At 53.1% G+C, this 18,318-nt stretch overlaps 1 protein-coding gene across 4 annotated transcripts in view; it reads left to right on the top strand.

The window, feature by feature from the left end:
* The window catches only part of LOC146060553 (uncharacterized), a 335,594-nt gene that overhangs the window by 76,136 nt on the left and 241,140 nt on the right, over nt 1-18,318 (top strand). The gene's annotated exons all lie outside the window — the stretch shown is intronic.

Below are 18,318 nucleotides of genomic sequence, written 5' to 3'. Positions count from 1 at the left end.
GGATGCACAGTGTGGAGGATGGGAGGTGGGATGCACAGTGTATGTGATGGGATGCACAGTGTGGGGGATGGGAGGTGGGATGCACAGTGTATGTGATGGGATGCACAGTGTGGGGGATGGGAGGTGGGATGCACAGTGTATGTGATGGGATGCACAGTGTGGGGGATGGGAGGATGGATGCACAGTGTATGTGATGGGATGCACAGTGTGGAGGATGGGAGGTGGGATGCACAGTGTATGTGATGGGATGCACAGTGTGGGGGATGGGAGGTGGGATGCACAGTGTATGTGATGGGATGCACAGTGGGGGATGGGAGGATGGATGCACAGTGTATGTGATGGGATGCACAGTGTGGGGGATGGGAGGATGGATGCACAGTGTATGTGATGGGATGCACAGTGTGAGGGATGGGAGGATGGATGCACAGTGTATGTGATGGGATGCACAGTGTATTCAATGGGATGCACAGTGTGGGGGATGGGAGGTGGGATGCACAGTGTATGTGATGAGATGCACAGTGTGGGGGATGGGAGGATGGATGCACAGTGTATGTGATGGGATGCACAGTGTATTCAATGGGATGCACAGTGTGGGGGATGGGAGGTGGGATGCACAGTGTATGTGATGGGATGCACAGTGTGGGGGATGGGAGGATGGGATGCACAGTGTATGTGATGGGATGCACAGTGTGGGGGATGGGAGGTGGGATGCACAGTGTATGTGATGGGATGCACAGTGTGGGGGATGGGAGGATGGATGCACAGTGTATGTGATGGGATGCACAGTGTGAGGGATGGGAGGTGGGATGCACAGTGTATGTGATGGGATGCACAGTGTGGGGAATGGGCGGATGGATGCACAGTGTATGTGATGGGATGCACAGTGTGGGGGATGGGAGGATGGATGCACAGTGTATGTGATGGGATGCACAGTGTGGGGGATGGGCGGATGGATGCACAGTGTATGTGATGGGATGCACAGTGTGGGGGATGGGAGGATGGATGCACAGTGTATGTGATGGGATGCACAGTGTGGGGGATGGGAGGTGGGATGCACAGTGTATGTGATGGGATGCACAGTGTGGGGGATGGGAGGATGGATGCACAGTGTATGTGATGGGATGCACAGTGTGGGGGATGGGAGGATGGATGCACAGTGTATGTGATGGGATGCACAGTGTGGGGGATGGGAGGTGGGATGCACAGTGTATGTGATGGGATGCACAGTGTGGGGGATGGGAGGTGGGATGCACAGTGTGGGGGATGGGAGGTGGGATGCACAGTGTATGTGATGGGATGCACAGTGTGGGGGATGGGAGGATGGATGCACAGTGTATGTGATGGGATGCACAGTGTGGTGGATGGGAGGTGGGATGCACAGTGTATGTGATGGGATGCACAGTGTGGGGGATGGGAGGTGGGATGCACAGTGTGGGGGATGGGAGGTGGGATGCACAGTGTATGTGATGGGATGCACAGTGTATGTGATGGGATGCACAGTGTATGTGATGGGATGCACAGTGTGGGGGATGGGAGGCGGGATGCACAGTGTATGTGATGGGATGCACAGTGTGGGGGGATGGGAGGTGGGATGCACAGTGTATGTGATGGGATGCACAGTGTGGAGGATGGGAGGTGGGATGCACAGTGTGGGGGATGGGAGGTGGGATGCACAGTGTGGGAGATGGGAGGTGGGATGCACAGTGTGGGAGATGGGAGGTGGGATGCACAGTGTATGTGATGGGATGCACAGTGTGGGGGATGGGAGGTGGGATGCACAGTGTATGTGATGGGATGCACAGTGTGAGGGATGGGTGGTGGGATGCACAGTGTATGTGATGGGATGCACAGTGTGGGGGATGGGAGGTGGGATGCACAGTGTGGAGGATGGGAGGTGGGATGCACAGTGTATGTGATGGGATGCACAGTGTGGGGGATGGGAGGTGGGATGCACAGTGTATGTGATGGGATGCACAGTGTGGGGGATGGGAGGATGGATGCACAGTGTATGTGATGGGATGCACAGTGTGAGGGATGGGAGGTGGGATGCACAGTGTATGTGATGGGATGCACAGTGTGGGGGATGGGAGGTGGGATGCACAGTGTATGTGATGGGATGCACAGTGTGGGGATGGGAGGATGGATGCACAGTGTATGTGATGGGATGCACAGTGTGGGGGATGGGAGGTGGGATGCACAGTGTATGTGATGGGATGCACAGTGTGGGGGATGGGAGGATGGATGCACAGTGTATGTGATGGGATGCACAGTGTGGGGGATGGGAGGATGGATGCACAGTGTATGTGATGGGATGCACAGTGTGGGGGATGGGAGGTGGGATGCACAGTGTATGTGATAGGATGCACAGTGTGGGGGATGGGAGGTGGGATGCACAGTGTATGTGATGGGATGCACAGTGTATGTGATGGGATGCACAGTGTGGGGGATGGGAGGTGGGATGCACAGTGTATGTGATGGGATGCACAGTGTGGGGGGATGGGAGGTGGGATGCACAGTGTATGTGATGGGATGCACAGTGTGGAGGATGGGAGGTGGGATGCACAGTGTGGGGGATGGGAGGTGGGATGCACAGTGTGGGAGATGGGAGGTGGGATGCACAGTGTGGGGGATGGGAGGTGGGATGCACTGTGTGGGGGATGGGAGGTGGGATGCACAGTGTGGAGGATGGGAGGTGGGATGCACAGTGTATGTGATGGGATGCACAGTGTGGGGGATGGGAGGTGGGATGCACAGTGTATGTGATGGGATGCACAGTGTGGGGGATGGGAGGATGGATGCACAGTGTATGTGATCGGATGCACAGTGTGAGGGATGGGAGGTGGGATGCACAGTGTATGTGATGGGATGCACAGTGTGGGGGATGGGAGGTGGGATGCACAGTGTATGTGATGGGATGCACAGTGTGGGGGATGGGAGGATGGATGCACAGTGTATGTGATGGGATGCACAGTGTGGGGGATGGGAGGTGGGATGCACAGTGTATGTGATGGGATGCACAGTGTGGGGGATGGGAGGATGGATGCACAGTGTATGTGATGGGATGCACAGTGTGGGGGATGGGAGGATGGATGCACAGTGTATGCGATGGGATGCACAGTGTGGGGGATGGGAGGTGGGATGCACAGTGTATGTGATGGGATGCACAGTGTGGGGGATGGGAAGATGGATGCACAGTGTATGTGATGGGATGCACAGTGTGGGGGATGGGAGGATGGATGCACAGTGTATGTGATGGGATGCACAGTGTGGGGGATGGGAGGTGGGATGCACAGTGTATGTGATAGGATGCACAGTGTGGGGGATGGGAGGTGGGATGCACAGTGTATGTGATGGGATGCACAGTGTGGGGGATGGGAGGTGGGATGCACAGTGTATGTGATGCGATGCACAGTGTGGGGGATGGGAGATGGGATGCACAGTTTGGGGGATGGGAGGTGGGATGCACAGTGTATGTGATGGGATGCACAGTGTGGGGGATGGGAGGTGGGATGCACAGTGTATGTGATGGGATGCACAGTGTGGGGGATGGGAGGTGGGATGCACAGTGTATGTGATGGGATGCACAGTGTGGGGGATGGGAGGTGGGATGCACAGTGTATGTGATGGGATGCACAGTGTGGGGGATGGGAGGTGGGATGCACAGTGTATGTGATGGGATGCACAGTGTGGGGGATGGGAGGATGGATGCACAGTGTATGTGATGGGATGCACAGTGTGGGGGATGGGAGGTGGGATGCACAGTGTATGTGATGGGATGCACAGTGTGAGGGATGGGAGGATGGATGCACAGTGTATGTGATGGGATGCACAGTGTGGGGGATGGGAGGTGGGATGCACAGTGTATGTGATGGGATGCACAGTGTGGGGGATGGGAGGATGGATGCACAGTGTATGTGATGGGATGCACAGTGTATGTGATAGGATGCACAGTGTGGAGGATGGGAGGTGGGATGCACAGTGTATGTGATGGGATGCACAGTGTGGAGGATGGGAGGTGGGATGCACAGTGTATGTGATGGGATGCACAGTGTGGAGGATGGGAGGTGGGATGCACAGTGTATGTGATGGGATGCACAGTGTGGGGGATGGGAGGTGGGATGCACAGTGTATGTGATGGGATGCACAATGTGGGGGATGGGAGGATGGATGCACAGTGTATGTGATGGGATGCACAGTGTGAGGGATGGGAGGTGGGATGCACAGTGTATGTGATGGGATGCACAGTGTGGGGGATGGGAGGTGGGATGCACAGTGTATGTGATGGGATGCACAGTGTGGGGGATGGGAGTCATAGTTGCCAACTTTTACGCTGCGCTCTCCGTGAGAGAGCAGCCTGTCGGCCACTGAAGTAGGGGGGCGGGGTCATCACCGGGAGGGGAAATGGCGGTTCGGGGGTGGAGCCACGTGCGGGCTGCTCTATCGGGGGCGTGACTACGGCGATCGCGTCATTTCACCCGCGGACCCCCCCGCCGGGTGGGGGTTCGCGGGTGATAGGGGGATATGCGGGAGGGTTTGCAACCCTGATGGGAGTTGGGATGGAAGTTGGGATGCACAGTGTGGGGGATGGGGTGCACAGTACGGGGCGTTGGAGGCACAGTAGGTGAGATAAGGGATGCAATACACAGTGTGGGGGATGGGGTGCACAGTACGGGGCGTTGGAGGCACAGCAGGTGAGATAAGGGATGGAATACACAGTGTGAGGGATGGGGTGCACAGTACGGGGCGTTGGAGGCACAGTAGGTAAGATAAGGGATGGAATACACAGTGTGGGGGGTGGGGTGCACAGTACGGGCGTTGGAGGCACAGTAGGTGAGATAAGGGATGGGATACACAGTGTGGGGGGTGGGGTGCACAGTACAGGGCGTTGGAGGCACAGAAGGTGAGATAAGGGATGGAATACACAGTGTGGGGGATGGGGTGCACAGTACGGGGTGTTAGAGGCACAGTAGGTGAGATAAGGGATGTAATACACAGTGTGGGGGATGTGTTCAGGTGCACAGTATGGGGTGTTGGAGGCACAGTAGGTGAGATAAGGGATGGGATACACAGTGTGGGGGATGGGGTGCACAGTACGGGGCGTTGGAGGCACAGTAGGTGATATAAGGGATGGAATACACAGTGTGGGGGATGGGGTGCACCGTACGGGGCGTTGGAGGCACAGCAGGTGAGATAAGGGATGGGATACACAGTGTGGGGGATGGGGTGCACAGTACGGGGCGTTGGAGGCACAGTAGGTGAGATAAGGGATGGAATACACAGTGTGGGGGATGGGGTGCACAGTACGGGGCGTTGGAGGCACAGCAGGTGAGATAAGGGATGGATTACACAGTGTGGGGGATGGGGTGCACCGTACGGGGCGTTGGAGGCACAGCAGGTGAGATAAGGGATGGAATACACAGTGTGGGGGATGGGGTGCACCGTACGGGGCGTTGGAGGCACAGCAGGTGAGATAAGGGATGGAATACACAGTGTGAGGGATGGGGTGCACAGTAGGTGAGATAAGGGATGGAATACACAGTGTGGGGGGTGGGGTGCACAGTACGGGGCGTTGGAGGCACAGTAGGTGAGATAAGGGATGGGATACACAGTGTGGGGGATGGGGTGCACAGTACGGGGCGTTGGAGGCACAGTAGGTGAGATAAGGGATGGGATACACAGTGTGGGGGGTGGGGTGCACAGTACGGGGCGTTGGAGGCACAGAAGGTGAGATAAGGGATGTAATACACAGTGTGGGGGATGGGGTGCACAGTACGGGGTGTTGGAGGCACAGTAGGTGAGATAAGGGATGTAATACACAGTGTGGGGGATGTGTTCAGGTGCACAGTATGGGGTGTTGGAGGCACAGTAGGTGAGATAAGGGATGGGATACACAGTGTGGGGGATGGGGTGCACAGTACGGGGCGTTGGAGGCACAGTAGGTGAGATAAGGGATGGAATACACAGTGTGGGGGATGGGGTGCACCGTACGGGGCGTTGGAGGCACAGCAGGTGAGATAAGGGATGGGATACACAGTGTGGGGGATGGGGTGCACAGTACGGGGCGTTGGAGGCACAGTAGGTGAGATAAGGGATGGAATACACAGTGTGGGGGATGGGGTGCACAGTACGGGGCGTTGGAGGCACAGCAGGTGAGATAAGGGATGGAATACACAGTGTGGGGGATGGGGTGCACCGTACGGGGCGTTGGAGGCACAGCAGGTGAGATAAGGGATGGAATACACAGTGTGGGGGATGGGGTGCACCGTACGGGGCGTTGGAGGCACAGCAGGTGAGATAAGGGATGGAGTACACAGTGTGGGAGATGGGGTGCACAGTACGGGGCGTTGGAGGCACAGCAGGTGAGATAAGGGATGGAGTACACAGTGTGGGGGATGTGTTCAGGTGCACAGTAAGGGGCGTTGGAGGCACAGTAGGTGAGATAAGGGATGGAGTACACAGTGTGGGGGATGGGGTGCACAGTACGGGGCGTTGGAGGCACAGTAGGTGAGATAAGGGATGGAATACACAGTGTGGGGGATGGGGTGCACAGTACGGGGCGTTGGAGGCACAGTAGGTGAGATAAGGGATGGAATACACAGTGTGGGGGATGGGGTGCACCGTACGGGCGTTGGAGGCACAGCAGGTGAGATAAGGGATGGAGTACACAGTGTGGGGGATGGGGTGCACAGTACGGGGCGTTGGAGGCACAGTAGGTGAGATAAGGGATGGAACACACAGTGTGGGGGATGGGGGGCACAGTAGGTGAGATAAGGGATGGAATACACAGTGTGGGGGATGGGGTGCACAGTATGGGTTGTTGGAGGCACAGTAGGTGAGATAAGGGATGGGATACACAGTGTGGGGGATGGGGTGCACAGTACGGAGCGTTGGAGGCACAGTAGGTGAGATAAGGGATGGAATACACAGTGTGGGGGATGGGGTGCACAGTACGGGGCGTTGGAGGCACAGTTGGTGAGATAAGGGATGGAATACACAGTGTGGGGGATGGGGTGCACAGTACGGGGCATTGGAGGCACAGAAGGTGAGATAAGGGATGGAATACACAGTGTGGGGGATGGGGTGCACAGTACGGGGTGTTGGAGGCACAGTAGGTGAGATAAGGGATGTAATACACAGTGTGGGGGATGTGTTCAGGTGCACAGTATGGGGTGTTGGAGGCACAGTAGGTGAGATAAGGGATGGGATACACAGTGTGGGGGATGGGGTGCACAGTACGGAGCGTTGGAGGCACAGTAGGTGAGATAAGGGATGGAATACACAGTGTGGGGGATGGGGTGCACTGTACGGGGCGTTGGAGGCACAGCAGGTGAGATAAGGGATGGGATACACAGTGTGGGGGATGGGGTGCACAGTACGGGGCGTTGGAGGCACAGTAGGTGAGATAAGGGATGGAATACACAGTGTGGGGGGATGGGATGCACCGTATGGGGCGTTGGAGGCACAGTAGGTGAGATAAGGGATGGAATACACAGTATGGGGGATGGGGTGCACAGTACGGGGCATTGGAGGCACAGTAGGTGAGATAAGGGATGGAATACACAGTGTGGGGGATGTGTTCAGGTGCACAGTACGGGGCATTGGAGGCACAGTAGGTGAGATAAGGGATGGAATACACAGTGTGGGGGATGGGGTGCACAGTACGGGGTGTTGGAGGCACAGTAGGTGAGATAAGGGATGGAATACACAGTGTGGGGGATGTGTTCAGGTGCACAGTACGGGGCATTGGAGGCACAGTAGGTGAGATAAGGGATGGAATACACAGTGTGGGGGATGTGTTCAGGTGCACAGTACGGGGCGTTGGAGGCACAGTAGGTGAGATAAGGGATGGAGTACACAGTGTGGGGGATGGGGTGCACAGTACGGGGCGTTGGAGGCACAGCAGGTGAGATAAGGGATGGAGTACACAGTGTGGGGGATGTGTTCAGGTGCACAGTAAGGGGCGTTGGAGGCACAGTAGGTGAGATAAGGGATGGAGTACACAGTGTGGGGGATGGGGTGCACAGTACGGGGCGTTGGAGGCACAGTAGGTGAAATAAGGGATGGAATACACAGTGTGGGGGATGGGGTGCACAGTACGGGGCGTTGGAGGCACAGTAGGTGAGATAAGGGATGGAATACACAGTGTGGGGGATGGGGTGCACCGTACGGGGCGTTGGAGGCACAGCAGGTGAGATAAGGGATGGAGTACACAGTGTTGGGGATGGGGTGCACAGTACGGGGCGTTGGAGGCACAGTAGGTGAGATAAGGGATGGAACACACAGTGTGGGGGATGGGGGGCACAGTAGGTGAGATAAGGGATGGAATACACAGTGTGGGGGATGGGGTGCACAGTATGGGTTGTTGGAGGCACAGTAGGTGAGATAAGGGATGGGATACACAGTGTGGGGGATGGGGTGCACAGTACGGAGCGTTGGAGGCACAGTAGGTGAGATAAGGGATGGAATACACAGTGTGGGGGATGGGGTGCACCGTACGGGGCGTTGGAGGCACAGTTGGTGAGATAAGGGATGGAATACACAGTGTGGGGGATGGGGTGCACAGTACGGGGCATTGGAGGCACAGTAGGTGAGATAAGGGATGGGATACACAGTGTGGGGGATGGGGTGCACAGTATGGGGCGTTGGAGGCACAGAAGGTGAGATAAGGGATGGAATACACAGTGTGGGGGATGGGGTGCACAGTACGGGGTGTTGGAGGCACAGTAGGTGAGATAAGGGATGGAATACACAGTGTGGGGGATGTGTTCAGTTGCACAGTACGGGGCATTGGAGGCACAGTAGGTGAGATAAGGGATGGAATACACAGTGTGGGGGATGGGGTGCACAGTACGGGACGTTGGAGGCACAGTAGGTGAGATAAGGGATGGAATACACAGTGTGGGGGATGGGGTGCACAGTACGGGGCGTTGGAGGCACAGTAGGTGAGATAAGGGATGGAATACACAGTGTGGGGGGTGGGGTGCACAGTACGGGGCGTTGGAGGCACAGTAGGTGAGATAAGGGATGGGATACACAGTGTGGGGGATGGGGTGCACAGTACGGGGCGTTGGAGGCACAGTAGGTGAGATAAGGGATGGGATACACAGTGTGGGGGGTGGGGTGCACAGTACGGGGCGTTGGAGGCACAGAAGGTGAGATAAGGGATGGAATACACAGTGTGGGGGATGGGGTGCACAGTACGGGGCGTTGGAGGCACAGTAGGTGAGATAAGGGATGGAATACACAGTGTGGGGGATGGGGTGCACCGTACGGGGCGTTGGAGGCACAGTAGGTGAGATAAGGGATGGGATACACAGTGTGGGGGATGGGGTGCATAGTACGGGGCATTGGAGGCACAGTAGGTGAGATAAGGGATGCAATACACAGTGTGGGGGATGTGTTCAGGTGCACAGTACGGGGCGTTGGAGGCACAGTAGGTGAGATAAGGGATGGAATACACAGTGTGGGGGATGGGGTGCACAGTACGGGGCGTTGGAGGCACAGTAGGTGAGATAAGGGATGGAATACACAGTGTGGGGGATGGGGTGCACAGTATGGGGCGTTGGAGGCACAGTAGGTGAGATAAGGGATGGAATACACAGTGTGTGGGATGGGGTGCATAGTACGGGGCATTGGAGGCACAGTAGGTGAGATAAGGGATGGGATACACAGTGTGGGGGATGTGTTCAGGTGCACAATGCGTGGAATAGGGGGGTGTAGCGCACAATGGAGTGGAATAGGCTGAAGTGTATATATGCAGGTGGAAAGTGTATAACTCAGTTTACACTGTCCTCTGAGGGGCCTGCTTTATCAGCCCCCTGTGTTCCATCCCAAAGGGATGTCCCTGCTGCCTTCCCTAATTTATTTTTCCTCTGTATTATGTAGGGTACACACCATGACGACCCGCTCACGATGCACATCGTGAGCGGGTCGTCAGTGTCTCGTCCGACCCGCTCACGGTGACGCAAGGGGGCACCGTGACCGGGTCCGATCCAATGGTGACCCGCACACGGCAGTATGGTCATCCTTGAGATCCTACCTGCAGCAGGTAGGATCTGAATAACGACCGACCGACCCGCGGGGCGGCGCATCGGATCGGTATCGGTCCACACCAGGACAGAAAAGGGCCCAATTACCACACAATCTACATCCAATTGGTCGGAATTGGATCTAGATTGAGGGGATCGGGCCCTAGTCGTCCTGGTGTGTACCCAGCATTACTGCTACCACTGGGTGACAGAGAGATCGTTAGATCTATGCAATAAAAGGCACCCCCTTGTTTTCTTCCAGAAAGATACTGTGTTCTCAGATTACAGTTTATGGGGGGACAGTTTGCAGCCAGCTAGGTCATACAGAGGACAGCAGGAAGTCTTATACCCTGCTATCAGAGTGACACAGAGGTCACTGCCTTAAGGCCCCCATACATTAGGCCGACTTGTCCTAGGGACAAGTCGGACCCAATTTACCTGCGAGCCGCCCGGCAGCTCCCCGGGAGGCTCACATACAATTTGGCACTTGATGTGCCATTTTTTACATGGGATAAATCGCATGCGATTTATCCCATGTTAAAAAAAAACCGGGGAGCTGCAGGGCGGTGAGCAGTAGTGGGGGCGGGCAGCGGCAGTAGTGGGGGCGGGCAGCGGCGGCTGCGGTGGTGGGGGCTGGCCTGGCCGGGCAGTGTACTTACTTACATAGCAGCAGCGGGGACGGGCAGCGCAGTGGCGGCTATTATATTTTGAAAATACTTGTCAAATGACCGGCCGCTCTCTGATTGGCCGGAGAGCTCTCAGCCAATCAGAGAGCGGCCGGTCATTTGACAAGTATTTTCAAAATATAATAGCCGCCACTGCGCTGCCCGTCCCCGCTGCTGCTATGTAAGTAAGTACACTGCCCGGCCAGGTCAGCAGCGTTCACCGCACCCGCCGCCCGCCCCCACCACCACCGCTGGCCGCCCGCCCCCACCACCGCTGGCCGCTGCCCGCACGCACCACCGCCCGGCCAGGTCAGTCAGCCGGTGCTCAGGGACCCGCTGCCCGCCCGGTGTCTGCATGCATATGCCTGTCAGGTGGCAGGCATATGCATACAGGGAGGTCGGATGATCTTATGTGCTGACCGTCCGACCTCCCTGATCCGGTCCGATGCGCACGGGACCGCGCATCGGATCGGATCAGACATCACACACATACGATTTTGGGCCGATTTCATCCGATTATCGGCACCAAGTGCCGAAATCGGATGAAATCGGACCAAAATCGCATAGTGTATGGGGGCCTTTACTCTAATGCACAGATACTGAGGGTAACATTGCACTGTCACATACAGAGCTGGTTGTGGTGTGTACTCACCATACAATCCAGTGTGGGATCTGACTATGTAGTTGGAATTACATTAGGATCACATGCAGATTGCACATTTGAGATCATGATGCGTTCTCTTGGCAGGCCACAAATGTCTATATGAAGTCTAATGCAGATAGCAGGACTTGTATGTAACAACTCATGAGTTAGCAAAGATTTCTATAGCAAGTCAAATAGCAAAGGAATCTCACAGTGTGTGCAGCCATTACAGTTCTGGTCCAGACACTTATAAAGTGTAAAAGACCTCTGCAAACTTTCAAACCCTGTCGGCCATAGTCCAGGTCTGTTTAAACCTAATAAAGAGCGTGGACCCTGAAGTATAATTTCTCCACAGGATAACCTTCGGTATTCCTGCTCAATGGAAGTTGGAGAATAATTTGACTTAGTATTCCTCCAGGCCTCTAGTAGCCTTGCACCCCAGCCGGGTAGCACTTTCGGGGGAAGCAGCTATGCAGCTGTGGAGGTGCGGTACGAATTGTGTAATGGTTAACCATTCAAACAACGCCATTACCCTAACTGTGTGGAGTTTATGTATATTCTCCCCGTACTTGCGTGGGATTACTCCAGGTACTCCCGTTTTCTCCCACAAACAATTCGGTTTGTCAATTCTTACGGTTTTCCACTAAGTTATGTTAGCCGAGTAACACTGGCTGCAGCTTTTATAATTAATAGTGAAGTACAGATGGTGTAGTGGTTACATTACCGCCTCACAGCACTGAGGTCATGGGTTCTATCCCCACCATGTGTTATATATACAGGGCAGTACAGATGGTGTAGTGGTTACATTACTGCCTCACAGCACTGAGGTCATGGGTTCTATCCTCACCATGGCTCTAACTGCAGAGTTTATATATTCTCCCCGTGCGTGCGTGGGTTTCCTCCGGGTACTCCGGTTTCCTCCCACAAGATATGGCCTTGACTACACATCCCTTCGGGGACGCATTCTTACTTTGGTACAAGTTTTACTGGTTACCAATGTTGACGGCCGTGTTCACTTCAGCGCCACCATATGCTATATACCAATATGCTGCCTTTTATCTGTACGACCTATTATATGAAGGTACATATATAAAAATGCTGAAAAGGCTAAAGCAGGCGGGCGGCAGTAGAAAGAGCTGCTCCCTGCACACACTGTCCTCCTCCTGCGACCTGCCCCCTCTTCCTCACGGACACCTGTCTGTGAATGCCTAGATGACATGTCATGTCCGGATCCACCCCCTACCCATTGCTCCCTGCACCTAACAGGCAGCAGCGCCTTCCTTCCTTCCCTCTTCTCAGTGTGCTGTGCCAGTGCCACTGCCAGTCCTCAACACTCGACCCCCTCTTCTTCCATCTCCGCCTTCTCTCCTCCTTTCCTCCTCCGTCACGAGAGGGGTGTAATGGCGTCCTCAGCATCCTGCTACGCAGATAGAAGAGGAGGGACTGCACAAGAGTTAAACAGCAAAAGAACAGTGAGGGTCAAATGTAATAGGGTGAGAGTTTCAGAAAGTGAGAGATTTTGGGAGAGTTTTCCCATGGTTTTTAAAGTAGCAATCAATTACATGGCAAAATCAACCTGGTTTTGCAGTGTAAATGATTGCTGCTTTAAAAAACATGGGAAAGCTCTCCCAAAATCTCTCAAATGTTTAGAACCATTTTTTTTTAAATTATAGATTTTTTTAAATTAATTTAGACACTTTTTAAATAATGGGCTGGGTTATGTGCCTAAAGGTGGTCATACACGCTGCGTGCGATGCGATGTGCGCTCGTGTGGGCATTGCATCGCACAGTACAAAAAAGTATGTGCTACACATACTTTTTGTACTGCTTTTGGATTGCTTCGCACACACACATTGCATGCATGCTGTGCGATGCGATCTAGCACATAACGTATGTGATTCTCGCAGCGTGTATGGGCACCTTTAGCGCCTGCAACATTTTTGCGGACACAGCACTGAGATGGTGTATGCATACATGTACATGCACCCGAGATCCTCCATTGGATCGCATGTTGCATACGCACCAACAATCTGGCTGCAGCTTATTGCAATGGCAATGTGAAAGGGCGCAAAATGTATGGTTTGCAGGAGGGCGCTGGACACCCTAGCACCGGCCCTGTTTCTAATGTATCTACATGCAAATACATTATAACCAAAACTGATCCTTTTGGTAAATCCTTGTTTTATACACGCAACAGTACATCTTAAGGCATAGACTGGGTAATGCTATTATGCACAAGCTGCTTCTGTCTTGAAACCAAAGTAAAAAGGGCAGTCCTGCGGGATCTCCGCCAGGCAGAGCCTTGGTTTCAAGGTCACCCAGGGCAGGTCCAGTCGGCCGACGTAAAAAAACGTGGTTTTTATCAACCACTAGGGTGGCACTCTGAGTGGGCCGGCCATGACAAAGGCCTACTGCTTCTTTTAATGGGTGCAGGGCAAGATCCCGGTCTTGTTGGCAAAAATATGGATGCCGGCGGATGGACCCTCCCTTCGGAGGCGTTCCTGTGGTTGGTAGGCCATTGGGGTGGACCAATAGTGGATTGATGGTTTTACGCCACATTCACCGGGTCACCCTGTATGGGTCCAGGTCTCGAGGCCCAGCAGTTTACAGGGTCAATGCTCTATCAGCCCAGTGGCTGTTCGTTCTGAGGTATGGTATTTCCCATTTCTCCTTCATCCACTAGGTGTCACTGGAGTTACACTGGGGAATTTTGCTCCTCCTAAAAGTTTTTCGTACGTTAAAGGCGGAGATGGGGCACCTTGATCCAGGAGATTCTGGTTCTCGGATCTGCGGACCCTGTCAGGGGCCTCTCTGATCCGTTGGCCTCTAGGGCCAGAACCGCTCACGGGGCTGTTGAGACCACCTCATTAGGAGCCACGGGCTTAACTTCGGGGTCATATCACCTATGCTCAGGGCCCATCAGCCTTCTTTGGCTGGAGCTTATCGCAGCTGGCGTGATTATTATTTTTCATGGCGTCTTCCAGGATTTACCATTTGTCTAGGGTTTTGTCCTTTCGGTTAAAGTAGTGGGGGCGGGCTCCGCCTGTCTTCGTTAAAGGGACAGGGCTCGGCTCTCTCCTTTTTATTCCACAGGCGATGAGCTTTGTTGCACGATCTCTGCTCCTTCTGGCAGGGGGTCCTGCAGATCCAACCTCTGGTTGTTACAAACATGGTGGTTTGATAGGATCTTTCTCGGATTCTTTAGGCCCTTTAGGGCTCTTTACAGGCTAACCGGGACAACGGTTTTCCTGTTGACCGTTGCTGTTGGGTGTCTGCCCGGTAGGCTCTGTCAGGTCAGTCGCCTTTCATAGTCTTTCATTCTCATAGGACGGATTCTTTGAAACGTTACTTTACACCTCACAAGGTGGTCCCTTAATTTCAGGTCATCCAGGAGATAGTGATCCCTGCCCTTTGTAGGCCGGCGGTCTCTCCTAGGCAGCAATCAACTGGATGTGGGCTGTGCTTTGCACGTCTATATACATCACGCTGGAACATTTCGGCGATCTGACTCTCTCTTTATCCACTAGAGAATTCCTAAGAGGGGCTGGTCTGCTACCACGCAGACTATGGCCAGCCGATAGCTGCGGTCAGTTACCAAGTAGGCCTCCTTGTTCTTGCGGGGGTCCGGGCTCATTCCGCTACATCTGTGGGTGTGTTTCGGGCTTTTACAGGTGGTGCAACTGCAGAGCAACTTGGCAAGGCGGCAACTTGGTTGTCTGCCAACGATTTCTTACGCTTTTTTGCGTTTGTTATGTTTGCCTCTCAGAACTCGGCATTCGGCCAGAATATACTGGCCGCGGCACAGGCGCGTCCCCACCCTTAGGTGGCTGCTTTAGGACATCCCAATGTAATCCCTCTGGCCCCTGACGTCTGCCGCAGAAGAAACCGAGATTTATGTCTTACCTGTTAAATCTCTTTCTTCGAGGACGTCAGGGGCCACAGGGATCCCTCCCTGCCGCGCCTGCTTCATGGTATTGAAGTTCATAGTTCCTCCGTGAGTGAACTTAGTTAAAAGTTCCTTTGTTGAGGTACTAACACATGTTACAGTTATGGTTCCTCTATTGAGCAACCACACACACACATATGTTTGTTGAATGTGTTTCTGTATGGGTTTCTCTTCCTTCTATCTTGTCTCCTGCCTGGCTTTGGGAAAAACTGAAAGTAAGCTAGCCTAGGAGGCGGGGTAGAGGAGGGGAGGAGCCAGGGCTGTCTCTGGGCAGTCCAGAAGTTTTATCCTTTCTGGTGCTGGAAAGGTCGTGACCTCACTCTCTACCCACTGTTATCCCTGTGGCCCCTGACGTCCTCGAAGAAAGAGATTTAACAGGTAAGACATAAATCTCGGTATCTGCACAGCAGAGTATACAAAGCAGTGGGCAGTTTTTTCTGCAAGTAGGAGCACACGGTACCACGTTGCGGGGTAAGTGTGGCTTCTTTATTTCCTGGAATTATGGTGATGTCTGGTACTAAGCATATGATGTGTTTTATTAGACTACTTATCCTTTAAGATGGAGGAGGAAAAGAGGCAGACCACGCAAAAGTCAGGGTAAGCCACTACTTAAAGATTTTGGTTTCTGGTGGAACAGTGGTTTTTAGTCATTATAACGCATGTATTATTATGCAGGTCACACAACAGTAAAGAGAAAGGCGAAGGGAAGGCCAGACATAAGAAATTGCACATAGCGAAGTGTTTAATGTGTAACAAGTCTTTACCAGACAAGCATGTGGGTAGCGTTTGCGATGCATGTAAAGCTCCACAGCAGATACCCTTGACACAAATGTCAGGGTTGGTAGACATGCTTATAACAGCTCTTGCTGGCACGTTTGTGACTAAGGAGGACTTAGCGAAGATTACAGGAAAAGGAGTCGTTCCAGGATGAGCGAGGGCTCGGCAGATTCTGGAGATGAGGCAGGAGGTTCGACTGGGGAGGCAGCGGACGAGGCAGAGGATTCGGCTCTGGACAAGGCAGAGAGTGAATTTAGTGCAGATATGGTGGAAAATTTACTTTCTCTTATACATAAATCTCTTAATATAGAGGATGCACAAGAAGAGTTAAAACTACAGGAATTACTCTTAGGGATAAGAAGAAGAAGGGTAAAACCTTTCCCTGTCCCAATCATTGAAAGATATGGTGATAGACGAATGGAAGCATCCCGATAAAAGGGCTATGGTTCCAGCGAAGATGAATAAGATGTATCCCTTTCAAAAGGATCAAATATCCACATGGGACGAGTTACCAAAAGTGGACGCAGCAATTGCGAGGATTTCAAAGAAAACAACCTTACCACTAGAGGACGCCAATATATTTAAAGATCCTATGGAGCGACGGATAGAACTAGGACTAAGGAAGCAACACCTCACAAATGGTGCAGCGCTGAAACCAGCGGCTTCAATGGCCATTACATCTAGAGTACTGAGAGAATGGTGCCACCAATTAGAGGCGGACATGCTGGATGGCATAAGAAGATCAGACTTGCTTAAGACCATGGGTCCTCAAACTGCGGCCCTCCAGATGTTGTGAAACTACAAATCCCAGCATGCCTTGCCACAGTTTTAACACTCCCTTATAGCAAAACTGTGCCAAGGCATGTTGGGATTTGTAGTTTCACAACATCTGGAGGGCCGTAGTTTGAGGACCCATGCTTAAGACGGCTCAAAATGTTCAATTAGCGGTCGAGTTTTTGTGTGAAGCTTCTTTAGACTCAATGAGACTGGCAGCAAGAGCCAGCGCGATGGCGGCGGTAATTAGACGGGCCCTCTGGCTTAAGCCGTGGTCGGCCGACATACAATCAAAAAATAAATTATTGTCGCTTCCCTTTCAGGGAGATTACTTATTCGGGACTCAATTGGATCAAATTATCACTTAAATTTCAGGGGGAAAATCCATCTGGTTGCCCCAGGAGAAAACAAATAAGAAAATTCTGGGAGCCAGGACTTTTAAATACCAACCTCAAGAGTTTAGAGAAGCGAGAAGTTACCGTCCAGGTAGAGGCTACAGAAGAGGTAATTGGCTATCAAGGGCAAATTTTTGTACCCAGAGGGGTAGAGAGAATAGGTTCGCCACCAAACAAAATCCGCAATGACACCGAGCCCCAGGCGGTAGGGGCCAGGTTGGTAAAATTCAGAAGCACCTGGGAGAGGTGGGTCCTCGAAATTATAAAGACCGGTTACAAGATAGAATTCAAAAAGCTTCCAGGGACATTCTTCACAGAGTCTCCAATACCAAGAGATCTGGTGGAAAAGGAGGCATTACTGTCCAGTTTAAAAGACATGATAGACCAGAAGGTGGTGGTGAAAACACCACAATCGCAAATAGGAGGCGGTTGGTACTCCTGGTTTTTCGTGGAGTAGATGCTAGGGCTGATGGCTTCGGCCTTGGAAACTGTATAATGGGCGAGATTACATACAAGGAAACTTCAGAGGTGTTTTTTAACCCAATGGAACGGCAACTACAAGGCTCTGACACAGAAGATCATATTGTCGAGAAAAGCGAAAGAAGACATAAAGTGGTGGTCAAGCAGAGACAGATTGGAGAGGGGAAGATCAGGTGGTAGTTACCACGGATGACAGCAGGGCCAGTTGGGGGGCAGTATGCGAAGGTCAGACAGCCCAAGGTCGATGGACAGATTAGGAGAGAATGATGCATTCCAACCTCAGAGAAATTAGGGCGGTTCTACAGGCATGCAAAACCTTCAGAGAAAAACTGATGTACAAGGAAGTGATCATCAGATCGGACAATCAAGCCGTTGTATCATATATAAACAAGCAAGGGGGCACTCGGAGTTCAAGTATGATGCAGGAAGCAGAAGGGCTCCTGGTTTGGGCAGAAAACAATGTAAAGAACATGAGATCGGTATACTTGGCAGGGAAGGACAACAGTATTGCAGATGGTCTGAGCAGGACTATGTGCCTACCAGGAGAATAGGGCCTAAACAGAGATGGACCTGATAGAGAAATGGGGCAATCCTTAAGTGGATCTCATGG

The sequence above is a fragment of the Crinia signifera genome, chromosome 1 (assembly GCF_055691185.1).
Source record: "Crinia signifera chromosome 1, ASM5569118v1, whole genome shotgun sequence".
Lineage (NCBI taxonomy): Eukaryota > Metazoa > Chordata > Amphibia > Anura > Myobatrachidae > Crinia > Crinia signifera.
The sequence above is the reverse complement of the archived record's forward strand: the minus strand, read 5'-3'. Positions and strand labels throughout refer to the sequence as shown.